The sequence below is a fragment of the Crocodylus porosus genome, unplaced genomic scaffold (assembly GCF_001723895.1).
Source record: "Crocodylus porosus isolate Cpor-Errol unplaced genomic scaffold, CroPor_comp1, whole genome shotgun sequence".
Lineage (NCBI taxonomy): Eukaryota > Metazoa > Chordata > Crocodylia > Crocodylidae > Crocodylus > Crocodylus porosus.
The window spans coordinates 49664-54905 of record NW_017728890.1 but is presented as its reverse complement, the minus strand read 5'-3'; positions in this window follow the sequence as shown (position 1 = coordinate 54905).

Here is a 5242-nt window from a genome sequence, read left to right as displayed (position 1 = left end):
CATCGTGTCTGGGGAAGGCTCCGGCAACTGCCTATTCAGATGATGCCCACATGCATGAGGGGTGTGGATTCACCTGGTGACTGACCCCGGCCTTCCCAGCTCTCCTGTGCTCTCCTGTGACCTCCAAACTGTCCTTTCTGCTTTGCTGTTTGAATGCAATCGCCTACGTGTCTTGCAAGGGGCAAAGAAAGCAGCTACGTGCTGCTCTGACGGCAGCACAGGGTCCCAGTCCTGCAGCAGTAGAGGGCTGTTATCCCACAAGAGGCCCTGAGGTGCCGGTGCTGAGGCTGGAGAGCAGCCCAGGGATCCAGCTCCCAGAGCCCCAGCATTGGAACTACATCTCCCATGGTGCAATGCAGCCAGGGCTGCCCATCATGCCCCACAGAAGCTGAGCCTGTGGCATCCTGGGAGATGCCCCAGAGATCACCCTAGTAGGGAATGGGGGCACGAAGCCACCAAAACCACAAGTCCCGTGATGCACCATTGCAGCCCAGCCGTGATCCTGATGCATCATGGGAGATACAGTCCAGCTAGGCCCCTCCCATCTCTGGCCCCATCCCCTCTCCGTCCCCTCCCCCCGCCTACCGGGGTGGTGTCGGGGGCAAGGGGGGAGAAGGGTGCTCGGCCGCAGGGGCACCCCAGACAGCGCCAGCGGCCGCTCCTGGCGCCGCTCCCCCCCTCCCCACATGACAGCCGTAATTGCTCGTTATGTTGCGCTGAGTTATGGGCCGCATTTGCAAGCCGGGAGCGCAGCGGACGGGTCGCAGCCACCGCTTGCACGGCCATAACTCACCGGCCCAGTCAATAGCCCATCAGGCCAGAGGCGCCCCCTCCCCCAGCACCCTCGGGGTGGTCACCATAGCCCGCTGGGGCCTAGCAAGCCTCCCTCCGGCCTCCCCTCTGCCCTAGGGTGCCCTGCCCTGGCCAGACCTGTACTGCTCCAAGGGCTCTGGACCCAGCCCTCCCTGGAGACCCAGGAGACGTCTGCCCCCCTGCTCGGGGGGGGACCCCAGGGGCAGGGGGGCTAGCGGTACATGGGGGCGTTCGGCCCTGGCACCTCAGTGGGAGCCCCCAGGCTTGGGCTTTGGGGCAGGGACAGATGTCAGGCGTACGACCGGGGTGCAGGTGTTTGGACCCTGGAGGGTGGCAGCCCAGGAAGCAAGGGCCAGACTAGAGCCAGGAGGCTGGGACGTGGGCCGTTCCCACAATAACGCCACGAGCCCGGGGGCAGAAATGGGCAGGGATCTTGGCCGGAGGCACCAGCCAGGGGGTGGGGGCAGGATCGGGACCTGGGCAACGGGGACGTCAACAGCTAGAGGAACACGGAGTAGCTTCCTGGGTGCTCTCATGATCCACCAGCCAGGGCCGGCAGGTGCCGGGGGCCACGGGGGTGACAAGGGCCAGCGGAGGACAGTTTCACTGGCTCCTAGTGGGGGACAGGGAGTGTGGGCAAGGGCCTGCGGGGTCTGTGCTGGTGCCCCAAGGTCCAGAGACCCAGGCTCAGCTGCCTACCCCGTCCAGCACAGGGGCACGGGGAATCGCTCCTGGGGTTTATAACAGGGCTGGTGCCCCCAAGCCCCAGGGGTTGGCTCTGGGCTAGGGGGGAAAGCCCCTGCCCCCTTCCTTCCCCAGCTGCCCATCCTGAGCTTGGCAGGGCTCAGGGGGAAACTGAGTCGCAGAAATGGGCACCCCCAACCCATTTAGCCCCTCACTGCAAAGGGGTGAAGGCAGAACCCAGAAGTCCTGCTCCCCCCCAAGAAAGAGAACCTGGAGAAATATTTTTGCGGTCACCATGACGACGCTGTATTTGCTGGTCTCCATGACAACGGTTAATATGGGTGGGTGATTGATGGAGCCCTCCCTGCTAATGGCTGAGGTGCTGGAGACTGAAAGCAGAGACTGGCTGAGGGAGACAGACGGGGGCTGCCAGAGGCTGGGGTGCTGCGGGGGACAGCAGGCACCCCAGCCTGGCTGCCCCACCCGACACCTGCCTGGGGGCAGGGGACAGCCCCAGATGGAGACACAAGCAACCAACAGGCATTGGCATGGCGCTCACCTGTCCTGGAACAGCGGTGGTTGCAAATGGCACTTGGGCAAATGGGTTCTGGGCTTCCCTGGGACCACCGTGAAGCTGGGGGGTGGGGAAGGAGCAAATAAGCTGGGGGGCATGCGGCCCCTTGCCAGCCCCACCTTTCCCAGGGGTTAACCCTTCCTTGGCCCCACTGCATTCTCACCTGCCCTACCCCCAAAAGGTGGGGCCTGGCTGTGGGCGGCAATCCTCCCTCCTGTGGTGTCCTCCCCCCACATGGCCCCCCGCCTCCATTGTGGTGTCCCCCTCCATGCCTCAGTTTCCCCCGCTCTTTAAAATGGCAGCGATGGCCCTGCTTTGGGGTCCCCGGGCAGGACGATGTCTCGCTGCAGGTGCCAGGGGCCGAATGCTGGATGGGACCCTGACCTGGTTCCAGCATTGAGACTGCAGACCCTCACCCCCAGCCTGAGACAAGGGAAGGGGGGGAGGTGGGACTGGGAGGCTGGGGCTGTGCCATCCTCCAGGGCCTGTGACAGCTCCAGACTGCAGCCATATTTCCCCAGCTCCTTGGAGGGCTGATTTATGGCCCTGTTTGTTTAAGCCCAGAGCCTGGCTCTGGCCATAATGGAATCTGTGCCAGCCCCATCCAACTCACCCCTGCCCAGGCCCCTGTGCCCCTGGCAGGAGGGAGCCTGCAATTTCCGGAGGGGTCTCCCCAGCGGTGCCTGGGGTGCATGGGCACCCCTTGTCCTCCACCCCCTGGTCTCCGGCAGGCATGTGCAGGAGCCCACAGCGGGCAGGAGCAGGAGCAGGAGCAGGCCTGATGGATGGCCCGGCGCGTGCTATCGATCGCCCCTCATTAGAAAAGCTTTCTCATTGCCCCGGCAAAATATTTCTCGGCGCCGCTGACAGATGGGGGTGTCACGGGGCTCTGACGACATCGTATATTGTGCTGTTTAGAGCCCATTTCCTTCCGGAGCCAGGTCCCCTCTTCCCTCGGTGGCTTGAGACACACCAAGCCTGGATGTGGGGGTCGCTGCCCCACATAGTAGCGCATAACACAGTTTGGGGGGGGGTCGCCTGGCACCCCCCTCGCATAGAGAGGCCTGGCAGGCCAAGGGCCATCTCCAGCATTGCTTCAGCCATCACCACAATGATGCAACCACCTCTGGGGTGGAGCAGGATTGCATCCCAGGCTCCTGAGAGAGGCCCTGCCCAAGCCATGTGGAGCTGGACCCCCAACGGCCCTGGGCAAGGGCATCTCCCATCCAGGGACAGACCCCCTCCTGCTCCTATTTAGTTTCATGGCAGCCAAGCCCAGAGGTGTCAGGCTCAGGCTTGTTGCCCAGGGGTGGCATCCTGGCATGGGTCAACCGAGGCACAAGGGCAGGGCCTGGCTGTGGGGGTAGGAAGATCCAGCAGGGAGGTAGATCCAGGATGGAGAGAGCAGGTCTGGGTGCTTCCCTTGCTCCAGCACCCCATCCACCTGGTGCCAGGACCCCAGTGCCAATGCCACCCCCCTGCCCTCCGCCGTTGTCCCCTCTCCCCCGCCCATGAGCTGCGGCTTCCATCGCCCTCCCCTCGGGTCCCGGCTGCCTCGAGCCCGGCTGTACGAATGATCGATCTATCCCCGGCCGGTCATTGTGCTTAAGACTGGGATTGTAACACTCCATTACTATTGGCTCTACAAGGGCAAACCCTCCATATGGCCCTCTGTAAATCAGCCCTCGTTCAGCTATTACTCAGCCTGGGCCACAGCGCCCAGCCCCCCTGGCTGGGTCCACTGTATTCTACATTTCTAATTAAATCCAATTACCCCCCCAACACCATCCAGGAGAAGTGTGGGTGTGGGGGGCAGGGAGAAGGCAGGGGGGCTGGGGAGGGGGCCGGGCGGGTATGTAATGAATTCCTCAATGATTTGCTGTTATATTTTAAAGGCACCATAAAAGCCGCCGGGTGATAAAAATTGATTTTGTCGTTATCCGCTCCAGTGCTGGAACAGGGCGCGAGGAGGGAGAGGGGCTGCTGCGTTGTGCCCCCTCCCACCCCCTCCCCAGCCCTGCATGCCGTGTGCTGTACAAGCCCGGGGTCAAGCGTGGGGGAAGAAAGAAAGGGTTGGAGTGAAAGGGCTGGGGGGTAAACTCAAGAGTTCGCACCCCAGCAGAGATGAAGCCCCTCCATCGGGGTTGGTGTAGAGGGTGTAGATAATGCCCATTGCCACGGCCTCTGTTCCTGCAGCAGGGCCCGCAAAGAGGCACCGAGGCAGAGTGGGGGCTAAGGGATGTGACCTGGGTCATTCAGGAGGTTGGTGGCAGAGAGGGGTCCTGGACACCACCCTCCCCCCCAGCCCATCTGTTCCAGTCCACCGCACGGCCATGCTCAGCTGCCACGCTGCCATCCAATGCCCCCAGCTAGGTCTTGAGCATTTCCCATGAGCCTTTGCCCAGCCCCTGGACATGCTGCCAGAGATGGTGGCCACGTCCCTGGGGCAGATCTGACCTCAGCCCCACTCCAGCTGCTCCCGGGGCCTCGCTCCTTGCACAACCATTCATGCCAGTCTCTGTCACACATCTGTTACACTAGTGCAAGTGGCAGGGGGCTTTTTCAAGACCAGGGGAAGGTGCACCTCCACATCTGGTGATACTCAAGTGTTCCCGGGAGGGTCTCGGTGAGGAACAAAGGATAAAGTGGGGGGGACAGGGGACATACCTAGGCCTGCCCCCAGCTTCGGCTTCCTCTCCCACCCTTCTTCGCCCTTGCCCCCTGTCTGGGCAGTGCCGTGGGGGCCTTAAACCCACTGCAGCAGGAAGCCAAGCAATGCCCGGGATCACCGGGGGCCAAGCTGCATCCAGCTTTAGGGGCACACAACGCCCCTGCCAGCACGCAGCCGAGGCCAGAGCAGAACCCAAGTGCCCTGGCCCCAGCCGCAAAAAGGGCATGTGTGTATCTCAGCCCCCTTCTCGGTCGGCCCCAGGGGCACCCCCCACAACACAAGCGCCCCAACACGCCAGCCTCTCACTCCTGTGAGCCCCATGCAGCCAGCAGGCTCCGACCCAGGAGCTCCCTCCAGGCCCGGTGAAGTGGCGGCGAGTTTTACAGCAGCCCATAAACCATCAATCAGGGGAGGCTTGGAAGAAACCGGGTTTTATTAGAATAGCCGAGACACGGAATATAAATATAGATATATACACGCTATACAGGGGCCGGCGGGCG